Here is a 15,202-nt window from a genome sequence, read left to right on the forward strand (position 1 = left end):
TTTCTCTTTTAATGAAAACAATTCCTATTTCTCCCTTTCTTCTCACATATCCCATTAAAAATTCAAAGTATGAAAGTCACAGCATGCTGGCTTTAACTCTTGGATATGAGAAAATTATCACTGAGTATGAGAAAGCCACTTTATTTTGTTAGAGCGATAGAAGTGCACACCAATGGATTTCTCAGAGATAAGACTGTTTTAGTCCTCGTTAAAAATGTTGAGTGTCTCATTACTAGAGGGCCATCTACTACATTTTGGTCTTTGTATTGCTCCACAAATGTCTGCTAAATTGATATACTAAACAAACAGTAAGTTGGTCATACCAAAGAGTGAAACACAAAACAGTGGCAAGAAATAAGACTTTTTCTTGCTGACCATTCAAAATCCCCAGGTTTTATTTCTCCTGTAGTCAAGTGGGAGTGGATGCTCTAAGGAGAAGTCAGAGAGGTAAGTCCTGTCCCGAGTGCTAACGAGGCAGACATTGTTGGCCGGTCACTCTGTTTCTGCCTTTTATATTTGTCTGCCTTTTATGTCTGATTCTTTTATTCCTATGACATCTCTCCCACTTCTCTCATTTCCCACTGCTTATGACTCCCTTTGGCATCCAATACTATGTCCTATTGGTAGCACTGACTAAAAATAGCTGAATCTTTAAGGAAAAGCATTTTTAGACTTCCTTAAAACTCCCAAATAAGCACACGGCACAGATGCACTTAGCTACCATTTATTACATTCCTCCTTTGGGCCAAATACTGGGATAGATTCTCTACACATGTTATCCCTAATCTGAAAAGTACCACTCATATTTTATAGATGAGAAAATGGAGGCTCAGAGAGCTGAGTACCTTGGCTAAAGTCACACCAGTACCAAGTGGCAGTAAGAAAGACAGCAAACATCCCCATCTGATTCCTAAGCTCATTATATGCCCAAATGTGCATTCATTCATTTGACAAGTACCTATTGAGCATCTATTTTGATCCAGAGCAGATTCAATGTATTGGGGACAGGAGAGTCATTGACCTGATAAAATGAAGGGCATATTGCCCTCAGCTACTGAAGTAAACTTAAAAAATTATTCTTTCCACAAATTCACTTTTCCGATTTCCTTTGTTCTTCAGAAGAAAAGGGGGGGGGTGGACTTGTATCAGATCAGCACAGTTAGAAGCAGAAGGTATTAGGGTTAAATAAGGTCTTGTCTGTAATTGCTGTTAGGCCAACTCCTGGTTAAAATGATGGAATGCTAGAGAGGGCTGAGGGTCTTGACATTGGGAGAGGCCAGATAAATTTAAAAGCAGAAGTCTGGGGGCACCTGGGTGGCTCTGTCAAGTATTTGCCTTCCGCTCAGGTCATGATCCCAGCGTCCTGGGATCGAGCCCCTTATCAGGCTCCCTGCTTGGCGGGAAGCCTGCTTTCCCTCTCCTACTCCCCGTGCTCATGTTCCTGCTCTCGCTGTTGCTCTCTTTTGCTGTCAAATAAATAAATAAAATCTTAAAAAAAAATAAATAAAAGTAGAAGCCAGGGTTAGGAGAAACTGGGTTGGAATAAGCAAGTAACCATTTGGGGATATTCTATATTTATTTTAATTTCTTTCCTAGCATTCCGCTGCCTCACCTGCCCCACGCTTATGAGGTTGAAGGGCTGGAAATACCACAATTCACAGTCCGTCGGTGACGCATCTATGTGGCTCTTCTGATAAATATCCAGAGTAGGAATTTAAAGGAAAACTTCTTGCAGGCTCCACTCTTAAAATGCAGAGCCAGGCTGTGCAGGCCACCAAAGATGGCAGTGGGGAGAGGACCCTCCCAGGAGCAACACAATCCAGCCCAACAGCAAAAGTTTTGCCCCACTGCCTGGATCTTCTCCCCGCTCTTTTCTGAGAAGCACACCTTTTGTGCTTTGCTGCAGTGACTGAAATTTTTAGTTTCCAATTACCCCAAGCTTTGTGTTGAACAATGAGGCCATTGGGAATGAATTAATGTAATACCTTATGGTGGTTGCTCTTGGACGAACGTGGATGAGGATATTGAAGGAAGTAGGAAAAGCAGTTGGAAAGGTGTGTGAAGAATTTGGATTCAAAACTCTTCCCAATGGCCAATGGCATGGGGCACAAGGGGGAAAATTGGGTGAGGCAGGCAGAGCAGACTTCTGTAGGTCGCTTCATCCTCTGGGTGGTAATCCAGCATGAGTAATCTTATTTAACTTTTTTTTTTTTTTTTAAGATTTCATTTATTTATTTTGAGAGAGAGGGAGAGAGATCATGCAAGTGGGGGAAGCGACAGAGGGAGAGGGAGAGAAAGAATCTCAAGCAGGCTCCTCGCTGAGCACAGAGCCCAACATGGGGCTTGGTTTGAGGACCCTGAGATCACCAAAAGCTGGGATGCTCAACCAACGGAGCCACACAGGCGCCCCCCATTTATCTTTAATTCTGATCCATATGGGTAAATAGAGAAGATGCCCGATAAACTGAAGTTGAATTTAATTGATGAATTCAGAATGAAGGATACAAGACTCCCATCCATCTACAGACTCATATACTGTTACTTATTTACTATACCTAGGATTCTCAACACCAGGCTAGGTATTCCCTGGCAGAACTTGGATCTGTGGCAGAATCTGCATCCAGCTCTTTTATCTTTATGTCTTAACAACTTTTTATAACTTTGTTACGTGTCATCTTCAGCCCATGAGGTAGCACCACAAGAACAGTGCTGGGAGTCAAGAGACCAGCTAGGTTTGGATCGTGCTGACAATAAGTGACAGGATTAGAATCCACATTCGATTCCAAAGTCCACATACATCCAAATAGCTCATTCCTTCATGTGCTGACATCTACTAAAGGCCGGGTGCCGGATATGTGAGCATAGAAAACCATCTTGCCTTTCTGGATCTTAGTTTCTTCTTTGGGAAAATGTGGGGACTAGATAAGACCAGAGTGTTCCAAATGATGAACACAAAACCACTGGTTATGCTAAAGATGACTGTAAGTAATGCACAGACACAGAGTTAAGGAACACTGAACTATCTGGAGAAAAGAGTTATTTCCTTCTAAATCCTCTTTCTCATCCTCCTGTTTCTTCAAGAAGAAAAGGCTCCGTGTGATACTACAATGTCTTCAGTATCTCTCAAACAATTTCTAAGATGCACCAAGAAAAAAGACCCTGCTATCAATTTCAGAGTTTGGGCAATATCAGGCTAGAATTTAGTAACATTACTTTGCTTTGTCTGTATTTTATTTATTTATTTTTTTGCTTTGTCTGTATTTTTATGATTAACTTCAATTTGTGGAAAGTAATACTAGTTTTCCATTTATAACAGTGATGTCAAAATTCCTTTCATAAAAAATACATTTAAGGTAAAAATGTTTATTTAAATTGTATATGAAATAATTATGAAAGTGGTGGGTCAATATGACTGGCTGAAATCTGAGACACATTAGATGTTTGAGTTGAATTAGAAAACCTCTAAGGTCTGCCTACTCTTGCTTGTTACAATGTTCTAAGATTCCTTTGTAAGGCAAATGCAGATTTAGAAAGCAAGGCACACCCCGCGCCCCCCCCCCCCCCGCCCCCTTGGCTGTGGACCTCACACAGGGCACTGGGATCACATTCACATCTGCTCCCAGGGCGTCTGGAAGAGCACTGTGGACAGGGTAGCACAATGAGAGGGTTGCTCTGGGATTTAGCCACCAGAAAGATGGGGGACTCTTCTGTGAAAAATGGCACGTTTGCTATTTCCCACATGGGAAGCTGTGTAGGGCAGAGCTGAAGGCGCTTAGAACCTGGTAGCTCCTTGCATTTATTAACTGCATGATCTTTAGCAAGTTACCTAGCGTCCCTGTTTCAATTTCCTCATTTGTAAAATGGAGAAAAATGCCCACCAGGTTGTTATAAGGATTAAGTGACATGGAGTGTTGCAATGCCTGCAACAGATTGGGTAATAAATAGTAGCTATTATTTTTAGTCACATGGGAACCAAAATGGCATTTTGAAAATACATGAGGTACATGATTCTAATATCAGAAGGACAGGGAATTTACTTCCTCATTAAAGTGTACTCACCGACTCTAGCACGGAAGCCCATGTCTCTTCCTGCCTCCCCAAGCTTAGAGACTCTCCATTTACTCACGAACCAAGGACAGAAACCTCAGAAACCTGAGATCATTCCCAACTGATTCCTTTTCCTCCCTTTTCACTCAAGGATTGAAATGTAATCATAGCACTGCCATGGATGGTTAAAAACAGCCCGTGTATTAACTGAAAATTTTTATCATGTAAATATAGATACTAAACTTGTTCTGCAGCATATCAGTAAATCAGTGATGAAGAAGTTATTTTTCAGATCTCAAAATTCCATGTAATATTTATAGCCTCTGAATATATTTAAAGCTAAGCATACCCGGGATAAGAAGAAGTTCCATAAGGGGAGAAATAAATATGCTAAATGTGTGCAGTATATCTGTCCTATGAGGCCCAAGCATGCTTTATGCAGTGCCGAGAGTTTGTGAGTGAGGGGTAAGCTGCATTTCCCTGGTTGTTCTTTTTAACTATAAAGCAAAGCGATAAATTATAAATGTGCACCAGCCACCCCAGGATGACAGTTTTAATTTTCATTTTAACACTATGTACAATACCGAATGCATGAAACTCAGCTGGAATGTACCAAGGAAGCAGAGGATATTTGGAAGGTGAAACTGGGAAGGTGAGCTTGACCTTCCTGCCCGTGAGCTCCTGCCCCGTCACCACTGGTTAGGGACCGCCTGTGCTCCTAGAGCCCAGCCCCACCCCTCAGCTACCTCCACTCTACCTGAGAGGGTCCTTCACGTGTTGCGGGCTTGTCATGCTAATGACTGCCAGACTATGCTATTGGCTCTCAGATCCTTACATTATCTGAAAAAGATGAATATTTCCCAGCTTCATTTTTTGATCCCACGTTTTTAATCTTCATCATCTAGAGCCAGTTGTCTGTGATGTTCATGAGATTTCTTGGTTTCCATGTTGTCTCTCCTTTCTCTCTCACAACGTAATGCCCTCCCCTTCAATGTTTCAAGCCGTGCACTGCCTTCCTCTCTTCACTATTCCTATTTCTTAAGCTTTTCTCTTTGAGCATCGCTGCCTGGTTATTTCAAGGGTGACGAACCTCCCACCTCTGTATGGAACATTCAAAACAGGATGTGAGGAACGTGCCATTTACAGACATTGCACAGTTGCCATTAGGAATTAAAGAACCAAAACAGTTTAGGACTGGCCACCAATGGAAGGAATTGGTCAAACGGAATAACATCAGGAAGGAATGCCATTGACTTTCTTTCTGTAGAATCCACTCCATGCACAAGCACTGAACGTGGTCATGTGTCATGGGTGAGAGCGGAGCTGGCAGGAGGGAGGGGTAGGAGCTGCTGGTGGTGAAGGTAACGCACACCTTGGGAGGCAAAGGGAATTTCAATGTGGCCGTTTTTGAAAAACATTTGTCAAGATGAATAATTATATCACCAATAAGTCTGATAAACTTTTTTGCCCTTGCATGTGAAATCACATAACGGTAAATGCCATTATGGAAATGTCTTCTGTATAATAAAACTATTTCAAAATCTCAGAAAAAGGGCTAAAATAATGGCATTTAAGTGACCTCGTCTTAGGAACTCCAAGCAGAGTCATCCCAGGTCAAGCTTTCCTAGCCATCTGTTTGCTGGGGACAAGGAAGCGGGATGGATGAGGGCTGCAGAGAACTGTATCATTTCCTTTGAACTGTTTTTAGGTAAAAGTAATCCTCCCGTATCACTCATCATTCCCTGCCTCATTATCACAGATTCGTCTCCTAAATATACTCACAGAGAAAAACTGTCAGGCTTTTGGAGCAGGAGACATGCAGGCGGGGACCGTGGCCACAGGGAGGAGCGTAGGGACTTAACCTGCGCGGGCTAGGCGTGTGAGTTTCCCGAGATCACTCTTCTCCATGTGCTCATTCTAAAGTAGTTGTTATTTTAGTAGCCAGTGAAAAGGGGCTAAAACGTGAAAACCAGGTGTGTGGTCTTGGGCAAGTTACTCACTGGGTCTATGCCTCCCACCCTTGATGGTGGCATAACAACAGGACCTACTTCCTCAGACTGTTGGAAAGATTAAATGAGTTACTGTCCATGCAGTGGCTAGAATGATACCCAGCATGTATTAAACAGTCCATAAATGTCTGACGGCCAAACAGCGGTTATCGTTGTTACAACACATACGCTGCATTCAGGGGGAGATCACTAGGGATAGTCATCGCCTCGCTCCTCTTCGAGATTTGTGTTTCTCTTAGGAACTGTTTCCATGTCTAAGACAGAAGAGGAGGTGATTCGGGGTATAGTGTTGTTGCTGTTCTAAGGCCAGAGTTTGGTAGACAATGTAGATGTATTGGAGGTGTTCCCAGGGGCAATGTGTCTGCCCCCCTCCACTCTGTGGCCTGAGCTGATGGGCACATAACGGCTCCCGACAAGATGGGTGATTCGAGCGTCAGGAAGGCTGCTGTCCTGTATTTTGAGCCTACAAGATGTTCATTCTGTTTTGGACTATGCAAAGACAAGCCTGCAGTGCTCCCAAACACCAGCAGGGTACAACTGAAGACCTCTCACTGTTTTTGGGTGACCTTAGACCAATATATTTAATGAGATGATGACATTATTAATGTGATTTTCCACTACTCATTGGTCAGGGGCTGCAATTTCACAAACAAAATCGAAGCCAGACAAAGGCCTTCTTTCTTACATCACAAAGAAAGAAATGTTTCGACCTTGGATTGTCTTTGATAAAATGAGAATGGGACACAGACTGAACATTGAACTCTCCGAGAGTTCCTACGGTCTGACCAAACATGACTATTTCATGATGAGAGAGCTCCCTGACCAGAAGGTCGTCCTCACTTCAACGCATCTACAGTATGCAAGTGGAGAAATGGAACTGAATCTAGCAGGCTCAGAAAATCCATGGACTGTTTTAAATATGTTCCAAGCCCTGCTCGGTGGCAAATCCAACACCGTTGTCCTCGGGTAGATCTGGGCAATGATCTCAGCCTGGGTTCTTTCTGGCTGTGGGATCTGACCCATGCTTTAGTCTCCTCACCTAGAAAATGCTAAGTTGACATTTACTTCAAAATGGTGTCAAAAGGATCCAAAGGGTTAAAAAGAATCAAATGAGCAACCTTGCAATAGCTCCTATGACTGTGTCTGACATATAACAGTTGTCCAGTGGATCCGAGTCTCCCCGGCTCACCACTCTGTTGTGAGTCAGGACCTGAACTGAAGAGTGTGAGCCCTCAGCAGGTGGCGTCTCACCATACAGTCTGTGCGCTTCAAACACGCTCGGCTGATGCTCGTGGACATTACTCTCTCTGCTCACTCTTCCTCATCCCAGCTCCTCTTTCTCTCGGTCTTTGTCTCTGACTTACCCTTCACTTTTTGGCATCCCTCATTGTTTACCCTGAGAATCTTGCCTTTGAATCTGATCTCACACCTTCCATACTAACTATGTTCTGGTTCCGGTATTCTGCCCATATTCCTTTAAGTTCTGACCCAGAGTTTGGCTTTGTACTTCTAGGTTGTTCCTGATGGCACCTTCCAGTCCTGGCTCACACACAGTCCAAAGACTGTCTCACTAAAACCAAACAATACAAAACAAAGCAAAATAACACAATATGACACAAAACGACACTTCATATTGACCTTTCACCATTCTTCCAGGAATAGAGTTTCTTTATAATGGAAGATACTTTCTTAAAAAAGCCTTAGCGTGCTTCTAGTCTCATCTCCAGTGTTATGTGCAGTGGCTCCTGCTGCAGGTCTGGCCTATGTGGACCCTGGTTTAGGCAAGGCTGAGAGCAAATAACAATAGTAGGTTTGGAAAGGCAGATTCCCAAATCAGAGAATAAGAAAGATGAGAACGCTCACAGGGAGACCTAGAGCCGGCTCCATTAGGAGAGAGACTGGAGAGAGCGCGGCCAGGGTGGTTTATACAGATAGGAAATGACGGCTGCCCAAAGAGCTGAGGTAGAATGGGAGGCGCCAATTAGGGGCAGCAGGCAGCGTCGAGAACACCAAAGCAAATGATGACGGCAGACGCAGAAGTGAGAGGTCAGTCCTGTGCTGCCTGGGAAATTGCACGTGTGAGGAAACGCTCGTCTGGGTGTGCCATGGGAGGGCCCTGGCTTTTTTCAGCAGATGCAGGATTAGTGCCTCCAGTCACAGCCCTCTGCTCTGGGCTTGACCATTTCTGACAACAGTGTCGTACTCAACCGTAGCTGAATTTAGAGAATTTGTAGAAAGTGGTCTTAACTGAGTTATTATTATGCCTCATCACCTTTAAACCAAAGGACAACCGAAGGAAAGGTACACCTTCTTAATGTTGCACTGAATTGAACCATTGCTAGACCCTGGCTAACAAAATGGGTACAAAGCCTCCATTATTTTCTTTTCTTTTTTTTTTAAAGACTTTATTTATTTATTTGACAGAGAGAGATCACAAGTAGATGGAGAGGCAGGCAGAGAGAGAGAGAGAGAGGGAAGCAGGCTCCCTGCTGAGCAGAGAGCCCGATGTGGGACTCGATCCCAGGACCCTGAGATCATGACCTGAGCCGAAGGCAGCAGCTTAACCCACTGAGCCACCCAGGCGCCCCGCCTCCATTATTTTCAATAGAAGGAATGTCTGCTCTGGAAATAAGATTACCCATAGCATTTCCATTAGAAATGACAAAAATTACTTATTCTAGCTGCTCCTGCTTAGAATTCTTCTCTTGAAACCATAGTTCTACAAGAAGCATTCCTTGAGAGTAGAGCCTTATCCTCATGACCAATACCAAGATGGCTAAGTAGGATATTTGAGAGAGCAGACTGTGAGCACTGTAAAAGAGTGACTACTGTTTAAAACAAAACAGAACAAAAAAGTAACCAACTTTGTCCTTCTCTTATGGCAAAGCCTGGCCTAACCTGACTAGATTTTGAGAGAATCATATTATTAGAGAAAGAAGGAGGACTGGGGTCATTTGATTCCTAAACTGGACCCCAATGAAGATATTCCATCTCAGCTCAGATGTGGCTACGGAGAATAATGGACAAGAAAGGACCACCCAGAGGCAAATGTCAGAGGCCATGGAGGATGATGATCAAGTGAGCCCTCCAGGGTCTACCCAAGGGGACCAGTTTAGTAGGCAGGGAGTCTCTGAAGTCCCTCCTTTGGCATTTGGGACCTGGTGTAGACCAGGGATGCCTTATTTTTCTTCTGAGTGGAAGACTTCACTGTAGCTGTCCCATTCCTACATTAACACCATATACAGAGGGTCTGTGGGTAAAGCCAGACAACCTGTTTATAGGTCACCAGCAAATGACAAATATCTCTGGTCCTAATGGAAAAGGTTGTGCACAACTTTGCTGGATCAAAGACCGGGGGGGACTTTGAAAGCACATGGAGATATGGCTATCCAGAGACGCTAAGTTGGGTGAGGACTCCACAGACTATGTTTTCCAACCTTCCTTGCCACTAGATGTGGCCATATGACTGGTATCTTCTGAAGAGAATGAAGATGGAAGTGATGGATGCCCCTTCCAAATAACTCACTTGAAAGAAAGTTGCTTACACTTCATTTCGCTCCTCCATGGGTGGGAGTACCAGCAACTTCAATTATGAAGATGAAGATCGTTGAAAACAACATGAAGTTTCGAACCTGGGTCTTGGAATGACCTGTGGGAACAGAGTCACCCTACTAACCTGGACTGGTCACTCCAGATTGTTAGGATGGTGAGAAATAAACCTCGTTGTAGTGTATCTAAGCTTCTGTTGCTTGGGTTCTCTCTGTCGCAGCAAATAAATATATCCTCCTTTGTCCCATGCATGACATCATAATTTCAGAATGATTTTATGTAAAAACAAATATAAACATCGCTTCTAGAGTGATTTGAATTGGGAATTTTAGTTCTAGGTACCACAAAGTCATTTTTCCCAGACATCAATTCTTAGGTCATGAGGAGTTTAGTATCTGGGGTATATCACCATCCTAAAATTCCATGTAAAAAAAGTTCCATTTTATCAACTATTCAAAGGTAGTTCCAAAGGAGATAAAGCATTCTTCAAAATCCTGGTACTTCTGCACCCTCCAGTATCAAACAGAGACAGGGTTAAAATACAGTTCTCCTTTGCTGACTAGAGGAATATGTTGGCTAGAAGAGAAAGGAGACGCCTAGTGCCAAGAGAATGTTCTGGTACTGTGCGCCCAAGGTTATTTTGGGGACTAGAATTTATATTCTTCAGGGAGTAGGGAATGGCTAACTATGTTTTTCTTGGCTGCCATCAATTACTCTTGTTGAAAACTAGCCTTTTGCTCATCATTATTAGGTAAATAGAATTAATTTAATGATAATTCCAATACAATGAGCTGCTTCAGATGTCTACACACACCAGAGGATTCACACAGATCTAGATGTCACATAGCCCAGTCCATACAACCATTAACATAAAAACAACATTCAGCTCCATTAGGCTCCAGGGACAGTGTGACTGTTGTTCTGTGTCTGCCTTCCTAAAGTTTTCTAACACAGGCAGTTTCATAAGCAAATGTGTGGAGATCTAGGAGCCCTTCAAACTGAGTACCTCAAAATAAGTACTCACTTCATATATAAGAAATTAAACAAGGACACTTTACAGAGTAGAGAACCTGTACAGGGAAAGCTGTAACTGGACCTAGATGGAGGAGTGGAGTAGAAAGTCCATTTCTGGATCATTCGGGAAAGTTTTTATAAAGAATATGGGAGTTTACACACATTTGGTTAACTAGCAGAAGATAAGGGGACCTGCATTCTACAGTGTACAGTGCAATTAAAAAAAAAAAAAAAGACCCGCAGAAGAAGAGAACATCTGAGGGTGAGAGATATATTCAGTAATTATATTAAAACCCTGGAAGAGGGGTGCCGGGTGGATCAGCCAGTTGGTTAAGCGTATGCCTCCTGGTTTTGGATAAGGTCATCATCTCAAGGTTGTGAGATGGAGCCCAGCTTAGGGCTCCCTGCTCAGTGGGGAGTCTGCTTCCCTCCTCACTCTCCTTCTGTCTCTCTCCTTGCACATGTGCACACACTCTCTCTCCCTCTCTTGAAGCAATAAATAAATCTTTAAAAGAAAAAAAAAACTTGGAAGAAAGCACTGTTATTTGTGGCCATATTTATTTATTCATTATAAGTATGGAGAAAAAAACCCAGGAGGGACACTCAAGGTGTCTTAGGTGAATTACAATGGAAAACTTGTGTGTGGGATATTTTCAAAGCTCAGAGTATTTTACTTGATTTTGAAAGTGGAGATTCTAGTGTAACTGGGAAGATAAACATATTTAATAGCTTTTCATCTTGTATTTTTTATTGCTTTTTTAAAACCAGAAAACACATATTCCCTTGCCCCTTATAAATTTTAAATGACCATTTTTCAAGTCATTCAAATGAAGGCTGATTTAGACAGCATGAAGCACCTAAAAACGATGATGAGGTATAGGCCTTACAAATTAACCATGTCTAGTCAGGATTTTTTGGTCTTGTTTATTCTGGGTACTATAATTTGACCCACAGAATAGCTATCTGAAACCATGTAATAAAAATCTTTTCCAAAAAGGGGTTCCACTGGATTGGTTTTAAGATCAGATGTCAGTGTTCTTTGATCTCTGTTGCTCAGATGTTCTCATTATGGGGAACAGAATTCAGCAGGTGTTTGGTTGTTTATCCAGTAAAGGGGAAGGTGAGCTGGGATTAAATTGTTAGGACATCGCTTTGTTTTAGCCCTGCTGAGTCTCACTGAATTTGGAATAATCATGTTGCTGCAATAGCAATTTTGCTAAGTACAATAGGACACGGAAAAGCTTGGCTCGCAAACTAATGGGCTGCAGCCACCATCTGTGGGATTGAAATAAAATGCCTCTAAAAGAAATACTCATGAATGTAACTGGCCATCTTGTTGATTAGCTTTCTAGTGGACAGGATTCCAGTCACCTAAATGAACCAGCACAACCTCTCTCTGGAAGCCAATAAGTAGATGAATAACCATTTACTCCTGAATAAGCATTTACCCAATAAATTCCAATATACTCAAAGCCCCTTTGCAAGAAGACACTTACAATCAAATTATGTAAAATGTATAAAATTATATCAACACTTTGCAAACTGTAAATTAAAATAGAAAAACATACGTTCTCGTGCCAGTGTTTATAAGGTCATTCTTTTCCAATTCAACACATTCCGTTCCACTTTTAGATCCTATTCTCTGTGGCTGGGTTAACTGTACCCTGGCAAGTTCAAATTTATGTTCCTTAATTTATCCAAAAGGAAACTTTGGTCTCAGTTGTCAATAGTAGCACACAAGTTTCAACTTTTAAAGAAAAAGAATCAGTCTTTGCAAGGGCCCAATTGTGTATCTCTCAGTGTACATATCTACCCGCACACAGTACTCTAAGACTTCAGGAACTGTGATTAGGACACCTAGAGTTTTTTTTTTTTTTAAGAATTTATTTATTTATTTGACAGAGATCACAAGTAGGCAGAGAGGCAGGCAGAGAGAGAGGGGGAAGCAGGCTCCCTGCTGAGCAGAGAGCCCGATGCGGGGCTCGATCCCGGGACCCTGGGATCATGACCTGAGCCGAAGGCAGAGACTTAACCCACTGAGCCACCCAGGTGCCCCAAAACACCTAGAATCTTAATGTCTACTTTCAACTCCAGAATTTTGAGTTTCTAAGGGCATCATTCTTCACTGAAGCCTAGTTAGAGTTGAAGTTTTAGATAATGAAAACTAGTTCAGTAACTACATGTGCTACATGTGATTTTTAGAAAGAAGGAAGCGCTTGAAACTCACAAGCAAGCGACTTACAGATTTACTTTCCTCACGTTTCTTCTCTGAATTTCATCTTGCAGCACAATGGATTTTTTGGAGTCTCTGTCAGGAGCTAGCGCTAGCTCCCTTCTCTGCTTCTACCCACTTTCTTCAGGTGGCCCAACTCCCAAATGCGATGGACTCGCATGGAGCTTGCCCCTTGATCAGTGTGTCCCCCTCTCAGCCTGGAGGGATCAGGTGCCCCTTTACTTCTAAGCACTCTGGCCCGGGTTTCTGATTGCGATTCCACAGCTTCTGCCTTGTCTTGATTTACTGGATCACAGTTTTACTAACTGAATTTGCCCGAAACTGCCTTATAATTTCCACGCCCCTCAGTTTGCTGCATGTTATTCTAGCCTCCTCTACAGCCATCTTGTTCCACTTTACAAGGAGTGCAAGTCTTGCCTCTGACCTCCCAGACAATGGTTGAGGTCCTATGCATTTGCTTGAATATTTCCAGTTGCTCTATCTGACCAGTCCATCAGAACATACCTTATTGCCCAAGGTTTATGGTAGTGGTAACATGGTGACTACTGTCGTCAAGATACCAGGCTGTGGCTCCTAGTCTACACTTTGTCAGAGTACTTAGAGCTGATATGCACCTTCTCGAGTATGTTCTCTGGTGGTGGGGGTTGCCAGGCCCCAGCCTTTGCCCTGCTTTAGTACAGCCCCTGGATAATGTTCAACAATCCCCCATTAAGTGATGACAGGTTGGAATACTTATATATCCTATTGGAATTCTGTTGTACTTCCTCATTTTCCAAATGTTGTCTGTCTCTATATTTTCACTGATACACTCATCCTTCCCACCCACCAGTTCAAAACTCTGCCCCCTCTTGATAGCAGGAACTCTCTGGTGTTCACTTTCATGTTCCTGTTCTCAACTGCGCAGACTCCCATTGTAGGATATTGATGGAGACATCAAGCTTTTGTCCAGGACTGTATATTCCGTCTCAGTTCACAGTAGTTAACTCTTCTGTGCTCAGCCACATAGGACAGAAGCAGCAATACACTAAAACTACAAGGCCAGTACAAGACCCAAGTAATTTTCACCTCTCTTTCTTCTATTTCAAGCTTCTGGGACCCACTTTCCTCCTCTCTTTCTCCTCTATCAGATCAAGGACTCAACTGGAGTCAGCCATCATCACTTAATTAATAGCTACTACATCATACTCACAACAGTCCTGCAGGCAGGGCAAGATCAGACTCATTTTGCAAATGAGGAAGCTAAGACTTGGAAAGGTCAAGATTATTCTGCCTCTAGCTCTTTGCTGTTCAGGTCCCTTCAAGTGGGCGATGGTGAGCAATGAGGAATTACCCAGGGGACCCAAGGGGAGGGAGTGCACACAGGGTCAGGACGGTTCTCAGGGCACTTTAATTTCTGGCTCGGGAAAGTGGGCTGAAGCAAAGGCAAATCCAGCTGCTGGAGGCACGGGTCTTAGACCTTAGTCTATTAATGAAGCAGGGGAGGAGAAGGGCAGGGGTAGAAAGATCCACATATTAAGGGCTATATCTGGAATGGTTCATCTCTTGGCCGGCTCTGACCTTCTGAGCGGACTAGAGAACTCTATGATCAATTATTGCTTCCTGCCCTGGGGGAGGAGAAAGGAGAGACAGCTTAATTTCTGATCTGCTCTTTTTGGATTCAGGACAAATAATCCAATTGGAACTATTTATAACTAAAAAGAAACACAAAAGAGGGGCAAACTGGTAAAGCTTGGATTGGATGTACTGAAGCAATATTACTTGTAAAGGTGAGTTGCTTCCTGCATTTGAATCTTACTGAAGTGACTTACAGTGCCCTATAAAACAGACCAGCCCGTCCCATTACCCTGCCTATCTGCCTTAGGAGCTTGCCATTTTCCCTTCCCCTGTCCTACTCTTTTCCAGCTACACTGGTCTCTTGCCTTGGAGGAAAGCAGGGGTAGGGACACATAAATACTTAGCGAGCTCTTGGGCAGCTCTTGGTCAGCCTTCCTCATCCCAAGATGCCCTTCACACACAGGTGGCCAGGGTTTGCTCCCTGTGGCCTCTGTCAAACATACCTCACCTGAAAAGTCTCCCCTGACTGGGTGCATAAGAACACACACTTTTCCGCCCATCCCCTTGGCACCCCCTACCCACTTACCTTAGCTTTCTCTTGCCCCGCTGCCCTTGTTACACATGTAACTGTCTGCTCCCTAACCCCCCAGCCCCACCTAGAATGAGAGCTCCAGGAGGGCAGGCCGTCTGCTTTGTTCACTGCTGTTGACCCAGCACACGGGGGAGCCCCTAGAGAGCAGTAGGTGCTCAAGAAGTATTTGTTGAATGAGTTTATGCTAATTATCTCATGGAATGA

The 15,202-nt window shown here is 43.2% G+C and overlaps 1 protein-coding gene across 1 annotated transcript in view; it reads right to left on the bottom strand.

Moving 5' to 3' along the window:
- The window catches only part of HS3ST5 (heparan sulfate-glucosamine 3-sulfotransferase 5), a 102,875-nt gene that overhangs the window by 73,773 nt on the left and 13,900 nt on the right, over positions 1-15,202 (bottom strand). The gene's annotated exons all lie outside the window — the stretch shown is intronic.

The sequence above is a fragment of the Lontra canadensis genome, unplaced genomic scaffold, assembly GCF_010015895.1.
Source record: "Lontra canadensis isolate GAN:19392208 unplaced genomic scaffold, GSC_riverotter_1.0 scaffold175, whole genome shotgun sequence".
In the NCBI taxonomy this organism is placed as follows: Eukaryota; Metazoa; Chordata; class Mammalia; order Carnivora; family Mustelidae; genus Lontra; species Lontra canadensis.